The sequence below is a fragment of the Sturnira hondurensis genome, unplaced genomic scaffold (genome assembly GCF_014824575.4).
Source record: "Sturnira hondurensis isolate 20B ecotype Veracruz unplaced genomic scaffold, ASM1482457v3 Scaffold0007865, whole genome shotgun sequence".
In the NCBI taxonomy this organism is placed as follows: domain Eukaryota; kingdom Metazoa; phylum Chordata; class Mammalia; order Chiroptera; family Phyllostomidae; genus Sturnira; species Sturnira hondurensis.
Genome location: NW_028080496.1, coordinates 5,007,294 through 5,029,586, shown reverse-complemented (window position 1 = coordinate 5,029,586; position 22,293 = coordinate 5,007,294).

The window sequence follows — 22,293 nt, the reverse complement described above, 5'->3', positions numbered from 1 at the left end:
AAGGGCCGGGCATCAGGCCTCTCACTGCGGGAGCCAGTGCTCTGTGTCCCCTGTGGTGGCCAGCAGTCACCTGGCGCTGCCCTTATAGCAATAAGAGGGCACCATCAGCTTGTGTTGACAAACACTGGCCAGAGGCCCTAGCCCCATTCACTCTAACCCCAGGGAATCCTTCGGGACCCCTTCTCTTCCCTAGCATGTGCTGAGATGCCCCCTTAATTTCATTTCTTATGGCGTTTTCAGTGGGAGAATTTTGTAGCATCCACAGCTTCTTAAAATGTCACACCCTGCCTGCCTATGGCACAGAGGAGGTAGCACCACAAAGGACCCATCTGTCAGCCATGTGCAGCCAAGAGTTCCCAGGAACTCCTTTAGCACGAGGACAGGGCACTGGGGCTGCACTGGGCTCTCTGAAAACAGCGGAAATGGCACTAGGACTTACAAGTAAGGGCTGGTCTAGTGGTTCGAGTCGGGGCCCCTGAATTATTTACCAGGCCCAGCAGAGTGGCAAGAATGAAAACAAACAGGAGTCTGAGAGAAAACGGGCTTGCCAACAGCCAAGGCTTAACTGGCACGGCTGCAGCCCCCTGCTCCCCACCAGACCCCTCACACCGCAGTGGCTTCCGGACAGACAGGCCGAGCACACGTGGAAAGTGCATTAGCAGTTGCTGAAAGGATGACAAGCTGAATTTCAAATACTCTGTTAGAACGACTTTTCCTTTCTATTCTCCTGTTCTGTCCCTTTGGAAGTAGTCACTTACATTCCCTAAGAGTGTTCTGAAATTTTAATCTGATTTTGTTTGAGACATTCTGACCTACCAAAAGGAGAGCTCTACGAGCAGATTCCATGGGTTTGTTTTCTCCGCATGGTCCCTTTAGGAAATCTGCTGTCAGAGCCATTGGGAGGCGCAGTTTGATTAGGTTACATCCCAGGAGGTATGGAACTTTCCAGACAGGGTCCCCTGGGGCCTCTATGGTTTACGTTTGGTGCTCTCCAAGGTGCCCATCTCTGAGCGTGACCCCTTGTGCTTCAACTCATTGTCCCACCTCCTTCAGCTGTATCCAACACTCTTGTCATGTCAGAATTCTGGACCCCGTTCTACCCCCACCCCCAAGTCTGCAGGTACCTTGTCTTCGGTGGCCTGACCCGCCCTCCCTCCTCCCTTTCTCGGGCTGCAGTCACGCTGCCTTTGCTTCCCATCGCAGGTCAGGTCCCTCCCCACACCAGCACCCTGCACCTTTCCTTCAGAGCAGTTACCAAAACCATGTTTTTAGATGGGCGTACTATTTCCTTTCGATCTTGTGTAATGTGTTTCTAACACTGTACCAGGACACACAAGTGCAACAAATCAGCAGCACTTACAACGTCCGAGGCTGCTGAGCCAGTCTCTGAGCTCCACAAATACAGAGGAGAGGCTTAGACGGACTAGGTCAAGTACGCACTTTAGGGACCACCTGCGTGACATATCACAGAACCCTGAATAATTATATATTAGTGGCCTCATTTTCATGACTTGCCCTTCATACAACACTGGTCTTTCACCCCTGCTGTGACCTAAGTTCACTGTTGGTTGTTTGGATCCGGTCTATCCAAACCCTGAGAGACCCGAGTCTATTTCCTGGCCTTAGCCCCTCTAGGGAAGTCGCACAAGCTCTGGAGCCATGGTTTCTTCATCTGAGAGCAGGATGATGAAAACACCACCGTCACACACAGGCCAAATAATCCTGGAACCTACCACCCCTCACAGATGCCACTTCCTCTCCTCACTCTACAGTTGTACCCTAGGCTGAGGTCAAGTGTGAGCACACTCCGTCCATGCAAGACCACCCTCAGGGTCAACAGTTTGCTACTGTGACTCAGAGAACTCACTGAAGCTGTGTCACTTAAGAGTCACACACAGTTTCACAGCAAAAAGATACAGATTAAAATCAGCCAAGGGAAGAGGCGCAGAAAATAGCATCCAGGAAAGCCCGGGCACTCCATCCCTGTGAACTCGGAGCAGCGTCCACCCTGCCCAGATGCAGGGTGGAACTGCAGGCAACACTGCACACAGACCAGAAGGGTGGCCGGCCTACAGGGTTGATCTCCATCTCAAAGTCTGACAGACCCTGTGGGACCCAAAACCCCCACAGTAAGGAATACTGTTACCACCGGGTGTGGTCCAGGTCCTGCCCAAATTCATACCCTTCTACGAAGCTCAAGCCAAGGCCCCAGGCAAATGGATGCTCCTATCAGGAGTGCGGTAGAGGACTTGGAGGTTGCGTTCTAGAAGACAGAGCCCGGCCTTCTGTCATGGGGAAGTAAATTATGTACTACACAAATTTGCGCCTTACATGAACTCCCAGTTTTCACAGCCATTTTCCTCACCAACTCAAAGTCCCATTTCAGCCTCCCTGGAAAATTCACTTTTCTTGGTTCCTTCTCTTTAGCCTTTGGAATAGACTCTTCTGCTAGTTTTTGGTTCCCCTTCCCCACTTTTTTTTTTCTGGTAGAGGATTTTACCACCTAGCAGCCATCACACCTTGTGTCCTTTCTTCTCTCTCTCTCTGCTCCTAGTTTCCCCTTGGCCTGCAGATGAAGGCACAGCCCTCACAAATGTGTCACGTGAGAACATTACCCTTTATAGGCCTGGCCGGAGAGAGCGTTTCGGAAGCTGGGAACACTCATTTCCATAAACTGGGCAGCGCAGAGGTGTTCGCTGTGATTTGCAGACAGGCCGCAGGGAGATGGCGCATCAGGATCTCCCTGTATCCCTGCCCCCAGCGCACCTTCCTCCCCCTTCCATCTCATTCCATCTGAGGCTAGCACCGGAAACAGCCAACAGAGTTCACCAGGTTTAGTATAGAAACCGCCAATACCTCCAGGAACAACCTAGTCGACAAATGTGACTGCAGAGCTACTTGCACCTTCTTAACTGGTCCGATAAAAGGTAAATTACGGGTTCTGCCTGCAGTTCACACCCATATTGATTTTATGTCTTAAGGCAAAACAGGACCTGTCAGCAAACTCTGGGGGAGTGGCACGCTCTCTTTTTTCTTTCTCCACTTACTTCAAGGTAGCGGGGAAGTAGCCGCCTAAGACACACGCTTCCATGTCATAGGATCAAAATAAAGGCCGTCGTCCTTGCCATGCCAGAATACCTGCAGCGCTCACGTGTTCGAGTTGTCCACGTGCACACCCCATCCACCATTCGACCACAGACATGTTCTCAGACACCCCTCAGCTCCTCGCGGGGTTGAGAGCACCCTGCTGGGATAATTTTTTCAGTTTCATGAGTTCCAAGTGAGCCCTTAGCTACAAAGAGAGAAGTTAAACTCTAAGCCAACAAGCCCCAAATTCAACATCTCCACGATTCTTGTCCACAGTCTAGAGTTTACCTTTTTTGGTTTTGTTTTTTAATTTTATTTATTTTTTTAGAGGGGAAGGGAGGGAGAAAGAGGAGGAGAGAAACATCAATCTGTGGTGGCCTCTTACCCAGCCCCTACTGGGGAATGAACCAGCGACCCTGTGTTTCTCAGGCCCGCACTCAATCCACTGAGCCACACCAGCCAGGGCTGGAGTTTATACCGTTTTAATCACAATGGAGAACACAAAATGCAGAAGAATTGCAGATGGGTTATGGGAGTGCGGTGTGCAGAGAACACACACAGAGAAACAAAGCTGACTTCATAGCTGGAACTTTTAAGTATCTGGGAAACCAAACATTTATATTTAAAGACCTCATGGGCCTCTGGGGGCAAAGCTCCCGCTCTCAAAGCAAGAAAAGACTCCGCTAAGCATGACCCTGCACCGTGATTCCTGTCCCCATCTCCCTGGGTGTGAACAACACCGGCGGGGCAGACGCAGGTTTGGCAAGTGGCTCACAAGCGGACAGGCAAGGGGTCTAAGGACGAAAAACCAACTGAGAAGAGGTTTAATTTCTTGCCTCTGATACCTACCCACATTCTTTTTGAAATGTAATCACTCCAATAATTAAATGCTTTCCATTCATTTGCCCAGGATATCATGCAAAGAATCAGTACAAGGCATCCTGGAAGGTGTTTGTGATGGAACTCCTGCCTGGTGACCGGCATGAGATCTGAAGGGGTTTGCGGGTGGGGTACTTGCTGATGCAGCCGAATCCTGCGGGAGGAGGTGACTCCCATGCATCGGCCCCACTTGCCTGGCACTCTTTTGAGTGGGGAGAGTCTCCCACTCTACCAGGTAGAGACTTATCTCTACCTGGGCTCGGGTGAGTGGACTGTGTGAGGGACAACAGTATCCTCCTTCATGGTCCTTAGGACAGAGAGCAGTCCATGACTGGGACCACGTCACTGTGACTTTTTCCTTTAGAAACTATGTGCATAGATACAGATAGGCAGATCTAGAAATAGAGACAGATCCATATATTTGTAAGTACAGCAAGTAGCAGCAAAGAAAGCCCCAGACTTACTATTCCTCATAAATGTGCTTTCTTTTCAAGTTCACTTCAGTGTGTAAGCCACGTTTATAAACCTGGTTAATAGTAACCTTAACTCAATCCTGTTTTGAGGTAAAGATACAGGAGGAGATTACTTAAACTTTCCTTTTTTCCAATTACGTAAGATGGAGGAAAACTTTCAGATCAACACCCTGGTGAGGCCACCTGCCCCAACCCTCTCCCTCTAAATTAAAAACCTGGGTCACTGGAAGGAGCAGGGGTGTCCCACCTGCAGCCCGCAGACCACATGCAGCCCAAGATGGCTGTGAATGTGGCCCAACACAGAATTGTAAATTTACTTAAAACACTGAGATTTTTGTTGTGTTTATGTGTTGCAAAGTATTTACTGTGTGGCCCAGACGCCAGAAGGTTGGAAACCCCAGAGAGGATGCACTGGCTGGGGTGAGGGGTCTGCTGGTTCTGGGTCTGCAAGTTCAAGAGAAGCTGCCCCGTTTCTTTTTGAGCCTTGAAAAATCCAGCTTTCTAGTGGGAGATGGAGCCATCTTTGGCTTTAAGGCATCACTCTGCATTGAAGACTGACACTATCTTTACTAAAATAAAAGTTAATGTTTACTTATCACTTCTGCTACAATAACAAATACAGCGCACAAGCTCAAGCTTAATTAGCATGTTTTCTACAATTACATGATGCTTCACGAAAGAGCCTGCATTAGTGCGTACATAAATTGGCATAACTCTTAGACCCTTGAAGTCGTTTATAGACTTTGGCTCAGGAATAGCAGTCCTGGGAATTCATCCTAAAAAAGAACTCGCAGATGTGAAAATAAACAAACAAACACAGCCCTTGTGGAACATGCGCTGTGAATCATGTAAAAGCTACTGTAAGCTGCACAAACGTCCAACTACACGCAAACAGTGACAGAGGTCTGCCCCCTTTAACTGTTAGGTAGATGTGAAAACAACAATGTTTAAGAAAATAAAGGAAACCAAAACACTTTCTAGTGCTGATCTCTCTGTTTTCAGCAGAGCATCACCAAACAGCAACAGGCAAAGTGGGCTCTCCGCAGGCCGACCCACTGCACATCTTCAAGGGAACGAAAGAAGGAAGAGCAGGCGAAGGAAAGGGGCCAGGCCGCCCTACTCAGCAAACCACAGGACAAGGCTACACAGGAGGAAAGCAGAAACACCAGCAAAACAAACAAAAACCAAAACAACTGAGAACATTGCGTACGTTAGCTACTCCTACCTAACAGCACTCCTAAAAACTTCATGACTTAATAAGGTCTTATTTCTCACCAGACCATGGGCAGGCTGGGCAGCTCCCCAGGCTCGCGTCTCTGGTCAGCAGCAGGTCAGCGTGTGGCTTGGCTGATCTTGGCTGGGCCAAGTTCACAGAAAGGGACAGCCTGTTCTACAGGGATGAGCAAAAATAGGTTTACAGCGTTCATGTGGAAAATAACACAATAACACAATCATTGAAAAACAGTAATACAAGAATGAGCTGAGTTTCATGTACTCATTCAGCCGCTCCTGGGGAGGGCGGTGCTCGCAGCCAATACTTTCAGGCACCAGTTCTCAGCCCCGTGCACACACACAGCAGAACAACTTAGCACCACCGCCTCTGCTCTCCCCCGCGTGGCTGCGCTCCTACATTCCAACTGTTTCTGGGTCTTTTCTGTGTCAGTTACTTTTTCTGGCCTTTCTTAGTTTGATAAAAAAAGGCGATCTGTTCTTCCATCCCAGGCTGCCTCTGTCCTCAGCACCATCACATCCCCAGGGTCACCCAGACCCACCTTCTAGCTCTGCACTCCCTTTGCCTCCTGCCCTGCGGTCACCGGTTTCCCCCTGTGCACACTCAGGGAGGCCCTTCTCCTTCATGGCATCTCAGGCACAGGAGAGGCAAACGAGAGGTGAGGAATGCCGTATTAACTCCATGGTGGGGAGGGTCCTTCGTACAATGTACATCTGTACCAAATCGTCACTTCATACACTTTAAATGTATTCCAAAGTTGCCAATAAAGCCAGAAAATAAATAAAATCTGACATCAGACAATTTCTCCTGTATTCTCAATACCACATTTTGTATGTTTTCATGAAAATAAAACCCCCCTCTCGTTTCCTAATGTCTTTCCACCCCCCTGCCCCGCATTCCATCTACCGCACTATTTCCCTGGGCGGTGCTCACCGGGCACTCAGGAGCTCCCTGTTGAATTGAATGGATTTTCCTAATAGATCACAATGCTTTGGAGAGAGACTCTTCTGCGCCAGAACAAATTTTAACATTTAATAGGAACTCAATAAATATTTGTTGCTTGATTAAAACTGGCTGGCCTGGTTTCATTGTTCAGGCAAAACAAAACAGAAAAGATGCATCCACCTCAGGATGGCATCCCCTTCCTAAACAGAGTGGAGCCGAGACAGCCCACACAGTTCTGTAAAGTGAGCGCCTGGCCGGGCCTCTACAGAGAGGATGAGATTCTCACAACAGTTTCAGGGCTAACGAAGTCAGATGTTATTAGTAACATGAGTAAGGACTCACCACTAAGATAGGCTATGCACTTTGTCTTGATGTATTGTAGTAACAGATTTATACACCGAGTGGAATGAATGGTTCCTTTCCAACAAGGGTGTGGAAATACAGGACAGAAACTCAGACCGGGAATGCGCAGCTTTCTCCACTCAGGCTTCAGGGTGGACTCTGCTGAGTGGAAGAAAGGACTTGAGAATAAGCAAGCTACTTTTTACATATAAACACAAAGTATCAAGCAGCAATCTTGTAAGAGAACATAAAATCCAAAACCTGCCTGTGTCCAGTTGAGGAGATTTGAGGGGAAAAAAATAAGAGATTATTCTAAACTTTGTTTCAGTCCGACAGGGCCACTTGAACACATTCCTCATGAGGAGCAAACGGAGGTTACAGAGATTCAATCTGTGTCTGCCCAGATTCACTAAATATTCCGCAGATTTTATAAATCTAGAGAGTCAAGATTCGCTTTCGTGAAATCAATCTTCCTCCATGCTTGTTAGCGCTCCATCACTTCACAAGGAGCTGGGTGTAACCGACAGTAAGATTCAATATTTACAGTTTTATTGAGGGGAAAAAACAAGTGGAAGATTTATTCAACGTGCTTGACACTGAACAAACACCGCCTCAACGTGGGGAAGTAAATAGGGAATGAAAATAGCCCTAATTGCTTGCTCTGAGGAAAGCGCTCAATTTGCCAATTTTTAAAATGTATTTAATAAATAGATTATTAAATCAAGTGCAACACTCATTAAAGATCGCAGCAATCTAAAGCACTCATCTCAGCTATGCTTTACCCAACCCAACGCCCCGGTGATTAAGCATCCCTTAGATCCCCACCGTCCCCTTCAGGTCTGACAGGTGTCTGGTCCATTCAGAAAGGCTTTCTGTGGGCGTGAACACCTGTGAGCGAGGGACCAATTTGCGCATGCAGCCAGTGAGGCTAGGAAACACGTATGCAGTGTGCTTAAAAGCATTTCAGAGGGAAAATTCATCAGTACTGTAAGCTTCTGAAATGCCCCTAAGTGGGAGAGATGGCAGCCAATGGTGTAACCTGGGGAAGGTGTCAGACTGGGGAAGTCCTGCAGAGCAGATCTGCGCATGGACTTCCTGGGGTGCCAGTCTAAAGGCTGGGACAGCCCCCTGGGAATCCTGTGAACTCGGGCCACAACCCTATTTTGGGGTTCCCACAATGCAGCTCACTCTTCTACACATGACGTTCCTGGGGCATCTATATAGAAGTGTGGAACACGTTTTTCCTTGGTTAAAGGCCATCTGATGTAATACCATTATTCCAAGGTGTGACGCCTGCAGGTTTCACTGCACCTGGTGTGACAATGGAGCTACAGGACAGAAGGATAAGGCAGGCTCCATTCCGAAACGGCTGCCACCTCCACAGTGTGCCTCTGTGCAGGGACAGGAGATGACATTTCTTTTTTTTTTTTTTTAAGATTTTATTTATTCATTTATCTTTAGAGGGGAAGGAGAGAGGGAAATGTATGGTTGCCTTTTGTGTGTCCCCTGCTGGGAGTTGGCCTGCAAGGAGCTGGCCTGCAACCCAGGCATGTGCCCTGACTGGGAATTGAATCGCAATCCTCTGGTTCGCAGGCCTGCGCTCAATCCACTGAGCTACGCCAGCCAGGGCGAGATGACATTTCTTATCTGACTGTTACGTCAAAGCCCCTGGGTGTCAGAGCAGGTTATCAGCAGAGCTCACACACAATCCTTTTGTTGGCCTTTTCAAGACTGAAAGATCATATGTTCGCTTCAATTTCTTTAAATGCTACTACATACCGATATTGTCTTTTATTACTGAAAAAAAAATCCTCAAAGTAGGACTAAGNGCATCTATATAGAAGTGTGGAACACATTTTTCCTTGGTTAAGGGCCATCTGATGTAATACCATTATTCCAAGGTGTGACTCCTGCAGGTTTCACTGCACCTGGTGTGACAATGGAGCTACAGGACAGAAGGATAAGGCAGGCTCCATTCCGAAACCACATCTCGGCTGCCACCTCCACAGTGTGCCTCTGTGCAGGGACAGGAGATGACATTTCTTTTTTTTTTTTTAAGATTTTATTTATTCATTTATCTTTAGAGGGGAAGGAGAGAGGGAAATGTATGGTTGCTTTTCGTGTGTCCCCTGCTGGGAGTTGGCCTGCAAGGAGCTGGCCTGCAACCCAGGCATGTGCCCTGACTGGGAATTGAACCGCAATCCTCTGGTTCGCAGGCCTGTGCTCAATCCACTGAGCTACACCAGCCAGGGCGAGATGACATTTCTTATCTGACTGTTACGGCAAAGCCCCTGGGTGTCAGAGCAGGTTATCAGCAGAGCTCACACACAATCCTTTTGTTGGCCTTTTCAAGACTAAAAGATCATATGTTCGCTTCAATTTCTTTAAATGCTACTACATACCGATATTGTCTTTTATTACTGAAAAAAAAAATCCTCAAAGTAGGACTAAGTATCTGTATGTTAGAGAATAACATCCTGAAATTTGGCAATTCAATAACATGCCCTGATGCACACAGCTCACATGTGGCAGAGATGAGAACTGAAACCCTAATTATCTCACTGCAAAGCCTACGATATTCTCCAGCTCCCGCGGACTATCCACAACAGAGTCCACTACAGTGATGAACTGATTGGTGGCCACACTTTTCCTGTCACTATGCTAAGCACCAAGGCTACAGAGATGAAACGACAAGCCCGTCTTCAAGTAAATCACTGTCCTACTGTGCGACAGTCGGATAGATAAAATTAGCACGTAGACAGGCGTCCTGAAAGGTGCTGGATGACACCCCAAAGCAGCACTAAGCCACGGGAGGTTTCTAAGACCGTGAAGCTCTGTTTTGAGGGTGCGCTGAAGGAAAAGAAAAAATGACACTGTAGCAGCAAAGACAGCACGTGCAAAGGCAGGGGTGAGGGTCCACGACCCGTGAAGTGCACGTGACATCGCCCATACGCCTCTGAAAACCTGCAGAGCCCTGGCTGCGTCATTCCCTGAGGCACCCAGGGAATGCGGTAAGGGCATCCTTCCCCACAAATGGTGCTGGGACAAATAATATCCAAAGGAACAAAATAATCCACAACCTCAAATTCAGTTCAGACACGAAAATTAATTTGAGATGGAACAGAGACCTAACTAGAAAGATCAGGACCACAAAGTTTCTAAAGGAAATCATAGGAAAATCTTCACAGATTTGCATTATGTAAACATTTCTTAAACAGAACACAAGAATCGCTGGTTATGAAAGAAAAATATGATGGATAGAACGTCATCAAAATTAAAAGTGTCAATCAACAAAATGTCACTGAGAAAGAAGACGGCTAAGTTACAGACAAGAAAATGTTTGTGATAGATAGTATCGGACAAGGAAATAGAACCCAGAATATATAAAGATCACTACAAACCAACAAAAAGACCATCTACTTTTCTAATGGGTAAGAGGCTTAGAGAAATTACCAAGGAGAACATAAGAACGGACAGTATGTTTATAATAAGGCACTCAATTAGTCATTGGGGAGATGCTCATTAAAAGCACAATGAAAAGCCATTTAATATCTTCTGGAATGTTTAAACATAAAAAGACTGAAAACTTCAACTGTAGTGGAGGAAATAAAGCAGCCAAAACGAATGCACTGACTGTAGCTTCTGTATACGCTCTGGTAATTATTTTTATGAAATTAAGCTTACATACAGCCTACTCCCCAACAATTCTAATCCTTGTCTGTACCCAAGAGAAATAAATTTATGTATCCACACGAGACTTACGCAAGACACTTCAAAGCCCCCGGTTCTCACAGCCTCACGGAAATGAGCCCAGGAGAGCTGTGTGGATGGTGTGTACTTGGAAGTCGCTAAGACAACACCATCTGAAATGTTCAGAAACAAAAGAGGTGAGTGAATAAGCACACTGTGGCATACTTACACAATGGAATATCCCTCGGCCACAAAAAAGAATAAACTGATACATATGATGATAAGGATAAATCTCAGAAACATGATGCCTCGCATATGCAAAAGAAATCAGGCAACAAGCAATACATCCACCTTCAGGAAGCAATGACCTCTCTGTGGTCTGGGATGGAGCTTAACTAGAAAGGGTCATGAGGAAACATTCTGGGGTTCAAAACGAATTCAACTTAAGGTCTTAACATCATAATTTAAAAACTACACCTCCAGAGTGGACAGGCACTCACCAGAAGCCACAAAGAGCCCTTTTAAGTCTTCTCGTGAGGTTGCAGCACCCAAGTGAGAAGGGCGAGCCTGGGTTCTTCAAGCTGGGAGAGGGCCTCCCTGCTGGAAAGTCGACCGCGTTCTACGGCTGACTCAGAACGGCGACCCACAGGTGGAGAGGGCGAGCATGTATTTCACTCTCCAGAAATCACTGTTAGAAGCTGCACATCAAAATCGTCAACTGGGCAGAAAACACACGAGACTGTAGATGTGAGTATGAAGGCGGCACTGGTACGTGTGACTTAAAACGAGTCTGTGGCCGGTCCATTCTGGGGCTTGGTCTTCCACTATGGTCACACATGTGTGCATGTGGGAGGTGGGAGGGTGGGCATTGTAATATCCGGTGATGGACAAACATCTTGTGGCAAAGGTCACAGGACAGAGGAGCACAAAGAAGACATTGTACGAGCAAAAGCCCAGCGAGACAGAAACTGACCTCCTTGGACTCTCAGATGCGCTAAGGACACCATCCACACGCTCTGAAATCAGCGACCTACAATGAAGTGCCCTGGACAGGGGCCCACCGTGCGGGCCCGAGACGTCACAGGCTGCGCCGTCTCTCAGGGGCGGCACCCCAGTGGTGAAAGCCGGGGAAGCAAACCCTGTCTGAGCATCGTAACATTTACAGTCAGGCTGACTGATTTGGAAACACTGATCTGCATATGTTTTGAGTGACACACGCACACATTCTAAGTATGCACTTCATATCTGTGCCTGAAAGGGGGGTCAGAACAGGGCTGGTTTCCGGTGCTGGAGACACACAGCTGCGCCTGGCACCCTGGGCAGCACAAGGTCAGACATCCAAGGACACCGCCCTAAAACCACGGGAGGGTGCTATTTTATTCATCAGCGAGCTTTGACTTTTACACTTGTTAAGAGTAACGCCTGGGCGCTTACGTAAATCATGACTGACCTCTGTCTATGAAATGGTGAATTTCAGTGCCCTCCCCCTGGATGAGAACCCAGGAGTCTAAGCAGCACTGTGCTTTGGGAGTTTTCCGTATGTACTGAGGACGGTATTTCACGGTGACGACCTGGCCCACAGTCCACTGAGGGTCGCAGGCACATGGAGGTGTCACCGCACCCCAAGCATCCATGGTTTTCTGTGGAACAGTAAAGGAGCTACCATGTTCTGCTGCTAAGGGAATTCAACACAAACACTTGTGTGTGCGAAGCTTCACAAACACCTGCTAACTGAGTGGGTCATTAGACCATCCCAATAACTCCTGTTCCCACCATTTGAAAGATAAGGAGGCAGAAGCCCAGAGGCTTGGTGATTGGACCAGGTAGACACAGGTACTAACAGGCCGGATAGGAACTTGACCTTGGTCTTCTGCTTCAGATCATAAAGGACTTTCCACATCCCCCTGGCTTCTAAAATCTTCATTACTTTTTGCTACAAAAGCCACAGAGCTCATCTTTCACATGAGAAGCAACCATGACTCACATCCTTGACTTCAAGCTGCTGCCCTTCAGCAGGAAAGGGAACAGGACTTGAGAATGGAAGACAGAGACCTACAGGCAAAGGAGACCGAATACAAGTGAGCGCCCTTACCCCTCACTAATGCTCTTTTAAAATTGATCAGCCAAAGAGATTTCTGGGGGGCGGAGGGGAGGAGGAACCATCACTCAGATGAGATAATAATCTTAATTGAAATCAGAAAACTTTCACACCTCTTTGTGTATAAATGTGGGTGCTGTAAGAGCAAACATTTAGAATCCTTTGGGGATTTCTGAAATTCTGGACAATGTTTTATCCCTTTTTTCCCTCCCAACTAGAAGGGGTAGGGAGGAGGAAGTTGTGGGAACCGTCTTCTCTGCCTGGCTGGAGGTGGGCTCGCGGGGAATGAGAGGCAGGGAGTCCTAGCTGAGGGTACGAGCTATGGCCGCAGCTGGCCAGAGACTCCCATGCATGGTCGGGGTGGAGTTAAAAATCTTTCTCCCAACACAATGAAGATAGAGACGAAGGTGGGAGGAGTGCTGACCACTACGTAGAGTCCAACATCCTCTGGACAATTACAAGTGCAAATGTAATGGTGGCAGCCTTTAAAATATATTTTTACATTGGTTTATTTTGTTGTTGTTGTTTTTAGAGAAAGAGAGGGAAGGAGGGGGGAGAGAGAGAGAGACATCAATGTGTTGTTCCACTCATTCATTCCCTCATTGGTTGCTTGTTGTATGTGCCCTGACTGGGGATGGAACCCCCAACCCTGGCATATCGGGAAGATGCTATGACCAACGGAGTGACCGGCCAGGGCCCATCCATGGAGCCTCCTATCCCTTTTGTTCTCAGGCATTGGGTTAAAAAGAGGCATCTCCAGGGAAAACCACATTTGGAAAGCTGTCGACATGATTCTGGAGCCTATGCACGGAGACTGGCCCAGCCCGGGAGGAATGGCTCCCGTCCCACCCCCGTGGTTCTCCAGAGTGAAAACCGTCCTTCGCAGCCCCTCCTGCAGAGGGCGGCAGGGTGTGGGCCCTCAGCTCTTCTGAAGAGCACATAGAGACTTCCAGGGGTAGCTCTAAGAGGAAGAACTGTGAAATCTTTGCTCTCACTCTCACAAGACCAATCCAGGCAACTGCAAACTGACAACTTTCTCAGACTCACAGAAGAAATGAGTTTGCATGGAGAACCACCAGCCTGCCAGAGAGGTACATTAAAAGAGCCCCAGTCAAGACCCACTCGTGTGGAGTGGAACCGCTAGAGGCAGGAACCAGTGGACATACTCAGCTAATCGTTTGGATGAATTCTTGGAGGGTGAGCATGGCCTGAATGGACACTGAGAAGCCCGGGGTAGCTCCCGCACATCTGTGGGACTCACCTCCAAGAACCTCCAAAACCTTCACAAGGTGAAGGGTAGGAAGGACCCTGTGGGTTCCAGCACGGAGACCCCCGTCTCAGAGCCACAGAGGAAAACGTTCCCCTCACACTTCCTTTCCCACCAAAGGGAGGAAGATGCCGAAGAAGAAACCCATCTGAAGGTCACTGTCCAGGGAAGCAGGGCCACTAAAGGCCTGGGACTGAAGGGGAAGCGTGTAGAATGCCCCTGTCCACACCTCTTCCGCACTTCAACGTTGCCCCAGAGCTGCAATGGTTTGCAGGGTGCAGCCTTTCTTGTGAGGCCCAACAGGAGTGTGAGCCCTTGAGAGAGAGCTGAGAGTCAACAGCTTGACGGACCAGGTGATAACAAGAAAGTGAAAAGTGGCAATAACATGATGAAAATAAGAGTGTCCAGGGTTAGGACACACCATGGGTAAGAGTTGGAACAAGCCAGTAAAGAGCAAGGAAAGCTTGGGCAAAGCCACGGGGCCTCCCCAAGCGCCAGCCTCCTGACCACATCACCCCTAAGGGTGCTGACACATGTAGCTGGGATGATGCCCACAGAGCGCTCGGTTAGTGGGCACTCAGCACCTGCTACTTCTTGCTAACTTTTGTTGCAGCGCTTTTGTAAACCTGCAGCTGTGTGGCCTGAATGACTGCACCAACAGAGAGGACTGAGACCAAGGCAGAATGAGTTTAGGCTGTAACAATGCATTCACCCCGTGGGTGCACATGAGGTACAGGAAGGGGCCCTCCCTGCGGAACGTAAGATGCTTTACTCAGGTTTAGAGAACCAGGCACTATGTGAGGACACGCCAGAGAGGGGGGCAGAACCGGCTTCCCTTCCCGAAGGAACTGGGTAATGCCCAGGTGCCAAGAGCGTACTCAGGGCCTCGCTCCAAGTGCTGCCTGTTCTGTGTGTTTGTTGTGTGGTAACTGACTTTGCTAGCTTCTCTCCAGATACCTGGGCATTGCTCTTTAGCACGTCCTCTACAGCATAGCTGCAGTTGCTTTTCACCAAGTAGAAGGGAAGGCTGGATTACAGTGTAAGAAAACTGTAATTGTGAAAATACACACAGACAGACAGACAACGCAGCTCTCTTTGGGATGGCTAGCAAGAGAGATGGAAAGACCATGGGGAAACTCGAGTGCTGGGGAGCAGAAATCCAATAGGGCTCGTTGTCCAGCTCACTGGTCATTGGTAAACACTCAGCTACCACGTCACTCCAGAGTCAAATGAACTCAGAAAAACAAAATCTCATCAGAGTGAAAAAGAAAGGCTATTAGCCTATAGAGTAAAATTAACAACATACGCTTCCTCAAAATTCCTTATTTTTTCCTTGACTTTTATTTCACCATTTCTGTTCTGCTTTGTAAGTGGAATATTCAGTGCAAAAAGAGGCAGTACTGATTTATGGACAATCTGACAAACTGTTTGGTTGGGACTGTGTCAAGCTGCCTCAGTTTCCCTGCTATGTCAAACCTGTCTGAAAGGCGCACTGCAGAGGGGTGAGGAGCATCTGGATGTCTCTCCTGGACCATGACCCACCTGCTGCTAAATATAATGCCACCAAGTCCTTCATAAAATGACGGTGCTGCTCCTCGCTCTTGGAAACCTTGTAAAACTTCCATTGGTCAGACTTCACCCCCCTCTTCTGAGCCTACATTTTTAAAAAATCTTCTTAACTCAAGCCTTCCTCCCTCTGCCCAGGTACTGCCTTACTCATGGGCAAAGGCACGAGGATGCGCTAAGGCCAGCCGGCCTGCCCAGGCACACTCCTCATCCGCCCAGGAGCGAGTCTCTCTGGATTATTCATACACTCTAGGAAATCCATTCCCTGGTCCCAGAAACTCATTTTTTAATTTTTAACGGGTCACTTCACATCTAGCCACAGCCACGCTGTTGAGACTGCAGTAAGCGAACACGACCTCAAGTTTTCATCAGGGTTCTTCATCATTATTTTAACGTTTTAGCTTGGGTTGTGTTTCTTAGAAGGATGACAGCAAAATGCCCATGGAATCTTANCGGCCTGCCCAGGCACACTCCTCATCCGCCCAGGAGCGAGTCTCTCTGGATTATTCATACACTCTAGGAAATCCATTCCCTGGTCCCAGAAACTCATTTTTTAATTTTTAACGGGTCACTTCACATCTAGCCACAGCCACACTGTTGAGACTGTAGTAAGCGAACACGACCTCAAGTTTTCATCAGGGTTCTTCATCATTATTTTAACGTTTTAGCTTGGGTTGTGTTTCTTAGAAGGATGACAGCAAAATGCCGATGGAATCTTAAGAAAAAGAGGAGAGAAAAGAGGAGAGACCAGACACAGAGGGGACCCTGAGCCCCCTTGGGTGGCCTGGGGGTGGGCCGCCCTAGCCGGCAAGGACCATGCCGTTGCAGCAACCAGCAAACATGGGAGCAGCACTGTAGATGAAGCCAATTACCCCAATACAGCAGGAAATGATTAGTCATCTTAATTTCATCCTCACTCCTAAAAAGGTCAGACTGTCAGCTCTTCGGAAAATTGAGCCTGCATGCCTTTTTTGCTTGATTTCCTGTTCAAAGCCTCATTAGTCACCATTCGTTGTTAACAGTGGTAATTTTTGTGAAGGCGTTGCCTTCCTTATCACAGCAGCGTTATCCTTAATATAGTCACAGGGGCACTTTCCATCCTTGCAAGCTGAGGAGCTAAGGGGGGACATTTCCTGGAGCAACTGCAATACGACCCAGGGCATCACGGAAGGACGCTGCTTCCAGGTCAGGGCTGCGTGTTTCTCATGTGAAAAAGGAAGGGGGCCGAAATAAAATAAAATAAAGACACCTTAGGTGTTGTAGTGAGGCCTGTGTTCCATCCCCACTCTTGTCATTTATGCTGTGTGATGGTGGCTGACCCAGCTCCCCTCTCAGACCACAGCACCCCCCGAGTCTAACCCAGAGCTAAGCATGCCTATACCTCACCAGTCGTCAGAAAAAAAAATTAACATTAAGCATCAAATGCCTAGCCCAGGGCCCGCCCTTCAGAAACTTCTCCACCACTGTTAGTAATAGGAAGCCCATTTGGGAGACAGTGACTCTATCTGTGCTTTACTCACACAGGGTCTAAACGATAACATTAAAAAAACCTACACTCAGATCTTTAAAATTTACGACATTCTTTTACACTAAATGCATTCCTTGAACTTCCTGCTGGCTGATGAGCTACAGCACCTCAGGGACATAGAGTGGCTTACGAAAAGTTACCCAAGGAGCAAACCATCAAGCCAGGCCACAAATGCTGTTTGAACTGAACCAGTTTTTAAAGAGATGTGAGTGCCCCCCACCACATACAACCCCCAGACAGAGCTGGTTACCCATGGCAATGGGCCACAGGCGGAACACCCACCCAGTGCAACACTCAGTTAATCCTGAAGCTGAGTAACACAGGGTGTAATCCCAGCCCTCAGCAGAATTCTGGAGGGCTTCCTCTCACTGCCTTCTAACCCGGAACTGCTCCCATCTGGGGTCCAACAGGACGAGAGGAAGGAACCGAATCTGCATCTGGTGGTAACATACTGTGGCCATGCTTGGTGGGTGTTGATGTGAATACCCTGTGTAAATGCACACCCTGGCCCCTAATGCAAACCTTACAAAAAATAAAGGCAAATAAAAGAACACAGTTTTGATTCAACACAAAAGGCAGCGTGTCGTAATAGCATCCATCAGCAGAGAAAGCCCAGTCAATAATGCCCGTCAGAGGAGAAACCACTCAGGAAAACAACAGTGTGGAGCATTAAAAAGGCTTTTTGTCAAATATAAAGGTCACCGAGGCAGTAAACTCCTTAAAGGGAAAGATGGTGCATTTCACGCTTGAGATGCTCAGCCAGAAGCAGGACATGCTCACCGTTCAAATGGGTGACCCTGCCCCAGTGGACACAGACTTGGAGACACCATGTGCAGACCTCACAGTGTGAAAAGGCACCAGCAGAGAGAATGGGCACGCTCGTGGCTGACCCACCTCCAGACAAGTGTCCCTAAGAATCTCCAAGTGGAAAAGACTCTTCCAGAAGACCTTGCCAGTGGCCATGACCTGAACCTTGGGGCTTCTAGTCACATGTATAGGTGAAAGGCGCCCAGTTCAGGAGCTTTCCTGAGTCACATGGAAAACTGTCGCCTTCCCTCTGGGCTCTGATCTCATTCCAGAGACAAACAGCGGTGCTGGGACCAGCCCTCCTGCCGGATGGGCTGCCCTTCCCTCTGGGCTCTGATCTCATTCCTGAGACAAAGAGTAGATGGGGGTGCTCATGCTAACCACCAGCCATCACGGGGGCCGGCACAAGAATCTTCTGGAGGAACTTACCAGTCTATTCATTGCTCTCCCCAGGCACCCACCCCTCCATGTGCCAAGTCATCAGATCAACCACATACACTGACCATGCCAGTGGGCTAAGGGAACAGGGCTCCCGAAGGAAAACCCGTCACTGTGCAACTGCGGGCAGAGGGTCCCAGGGCCCAATTTTCCTCCCCTGTGCTATTACCTAATCCTTGAGCTTGCAGCGTGGTGTTCACGCATCCTGTGAACGTTACCTAAGCCTACAGACACACGGGCAGAGGGCCGTCCTGTACCACTGTAGCTGAGATTACTAAGAAAGGGCCACGAGCCCGATGGGGTGACACGGAAGGAGTAGGAAAGTGAGCTACGCCCATGCATGCAGAGGGAGGCTGGTTCATATTCAGGTCTTTGTGTGCCACGCCCATGGATATGCAAGGGCAATCTGGGGTGCGGGTGCCCTTTCATCCTACGAACGAACCTTCTACCCCAAGGGTGAAGGGCATGTATTTCCCTGGCTCAGGGGCTGAGCTCCACAATGCCACAGGTTCCCCCAGCCACCTGTGCACCTGTGAATGACGAACAAGTGCCTGGCCTTGACCTGGCCTTGACCTGGCCTGGCTCCATGTTAATAATGTGAAAATTCTTCTCCACCTTCTCCAAAGCACAGGTCCCAAAATTAGGTTATGGGTCTTTCCAGAAAGATTTCTCTCAGTGACATTTATGTGACCATGTGGAGAAGCATGTGTTTCTGTGTGTGATTACGTACATTCCCTAAAAATAGCTCCATCAAGAACCTTACATTGTCTAGGCCCACTCTGATTAAATTCAAGGAACAGAAGCAAACTCACGCTCGCCGCCAGTGTAACGTTCGAGTCATCTTGCAAGTCACCTTCTAACATAATGACACTGAAAAGGGTTTGGAGAGCTTGTGGAGAGAAAGGAACCCTCACTCACTGCTGGTGAAAATGTAACCTGGTGCAGTCTCTATGCAAAACAGTATGGACATTCCTCAAAAAATCAAGAGTAGAGCTACCTAGCAAATCCCCCCAAATTTGAAAAGCCCTACATTTAGTGCAGTGTTATTCATGGTGGCCGAGGCATGGAAGTAACTGAAGTGCCCTTCCACAGGGGACTGGATAAAGAAGATGCGGTATATCTACGATACAATGTGGTACAATGAAGTGCTGCCTGGCCATGGGAAAGGTGCAGTACTGGACCGCCATTTGCAGCAACATGGATGGATCACGAGACTACCATGCTAAGCGAAGTAAGTCAAGCAGAAAAAGTTAAGAACCGTATGATTTCAGTCCTATGTGGGGAATAAAACTGAAAGCAACAAATGAACAAACAGAAAATCAGACACAGACCACAGTATGGTGGTCACCACAGGATGGGGGTGGGAGGAGAAAGAATAAAGGGGGTCTAATATCTGGTGACAAAAGAGGATTCGACCTCAGGTGGTGAGCGCGCAATTTAGTGTGAAGATCGTGCATCATAGAAATGGACACTTGAAAACTACAGAGTCTTATTAACCAATGTCACCCAAATAAATGTAATAGAGAGAAAGAATAGAAAGGGGTTCTTTGCAGTTGCCCCAGATTTTTTTCCCTTCCAGCCTCCAGGAAAATGACTTTGGCTCTCCTCTCCACTGTAAAGCACAGAAGACACGGCGCCCACAAGACCGGTCCATTTTCCCCGACTGAAATCACCAACCACACGCCAATGACTTGCAACTACACTAAGGAATCAAAACAGAACCAGCTCAGGCAGACAACCGGTGAGCCAAAGCAGCTCAGCATCCCATCCTGGTTTCCTGTCTGTAGGAAGAGTTTCATGTGATGCTTATTTATAATCCCATTGAAAATAAAGTGCTCAAAAATAAAAAGCTGTTTGGTCTTTTCGAGCTAACTGTTCTTTGTTCAAGGCACATTAATGGAGCAATTTTTAAATAATGACTTAATTTTTTTCCCATGTGAAAGATGCTTTGTGCAATCAAAAGTGGGTTCTTTATTTTCTTGCCTGGCACTCACATTTATTAGGACTACTTGCATCCAAAGAGTAGAGGTTTATTTGTTCAGCTGGAAATGGGACATCAGCATTTTAAGATGATGCATACGCTTTTAGAGATCACATTCTCCCTGTCCTACTTTGTTGACACTGTCTTACAAAATGCAAAATGCAACGTATTTTCCCCCTAAGAAAACAATGAGTTTATAATAAACAGTTTATCACAAAGAGCATGCACAATCTTTTTGCAACCTCCCCCTTTCCAAAAATCAAAATTTGGCAAACAATGGAAAGGTTTGCAAATACGACAGAGATGCCTGGAATTAAGGGCACCTCAAGCCCAGATCAACGACACGACTCCCTTTGTCAATCAATTTCCCCAACAGATGCACCGACAGCTCCGCACTGCCCAGTGGCCAGACCCTGGGCAGCCACGCGGACAGCCAAGTCCCCCCATTCCTCCACTCTTTCCTCCCTCAGTCCGGCTGCCGGTCAGCCCTCAGCGCCCAGACAAGCTCCCACCCCGAGGCGTAACCCTGCCTCACCAGGCCCACCGCCGCCCCCACCCAGCTGCTTCCTCTCCCACCCTAGTACCAGCCAGATGCCCCCAGTGCTGCTCATTACGCGTGCTGTCTCCGTTTCAGTCCACTCTCCTCCAGCTTCAGTCCCCACCACTCATTAAAATTTGTCCTTGCCCAAGTCACCAACAACTGCTGTTTTGGCAAATCTTTTTTTAATTAAAAAAAAAAAGTATTTCTTTATTTTACAGAGTGGGAGGGAGGGAAAAAGAGAGGGGGAAAAGCATCCATGTGTGGCTGCCTCTTACATGCCCCCTACTGGGGACCTGGCCCACAACCCAGGCGTGTGTCCTGACCCTTTGGTTCGCAGGCCCTGCTCCACCCACTCAGCCACACCAGCCAGGACTATTTTGGCAAATATTGCTGACGTCACTCCTTTTTCATTTTATTCCACTGGTCTGGAACAACCAAAGGAATTGCTCTTCGTACTGGTCACAGACACAGAGCTGGTGAGGGCCTCCCTGAGGCTCCCCGCCCTTCTGGACCTCTCTCTACCCTTTCCTCCCTCCTCCCCACAAGTCCCTGGATCTGAGTCTTTTGACATCAAGAACAACTCCTCCCAGTCCGGTCCCTTCCAGACTCCCACCTCAGTCATTCCCTATAGTTATGTGACAACTGGCATCAGTGATTAGAGCCTACCAACATTCACAGTGACAGGCTGTATCAGTCTGAACTCCCACCGAGTCTTCCTCCTTCAGTGAAGCGACTTGCTTGTGCAGGATGCCAGTTATAGGAAGTGGGTGGTTTGCCCTCATTAAAACTGAACTAAAATTCAGTTATTAACTGCCTCCTCGAAGACCCGCCCTAGGCTGGATGCTTTCAGGCAATAAAACACAAGGCTCGGGGTTGGGAACTGGTCTTTCCGGACCTGCCAGTGCCCGAGAGAGCAGACTGGTTGGTCTCTCACTGTCTCTGGCCCTCACGCTTTTGGTGGAGAGATGAGAGGAACACAGCCTATTGCATCAACCGAAAGAGAATGTTAACTTAATAGGTGCAGTACCAGGGGTGTCCAACCTTTTGCCGTCACTGCACCACACAGAAAGAAGAGTTGTCTTGGGCCAAACGTTAAATACATCGCAACACAGAATCAGAAAAGCATCTTACAATCTTTTGAGTAAATGTATGAGCTTGTGTTGGGCCGTTATTCATAGTCATCCTGGGCTGCAGGTTGGACACCAATGTGAAGTTTTCAGCACAGCACAGCACCTGGGAAGTCCCATGCATCCAGGAATTACGAGCAGTTATCATTCATCACTCACCGGGCCCAGGGCTGAGGCAGAGCACTAAGGCTCAAAGAAGTCAAAGCTTTTGCTCGGGGTCACTTGGGAGCTGGGAGTCAGGTCTCCACAGGCCTGACTCCTGGTACCACACTATTAGGCAGGTGCCCACTGTG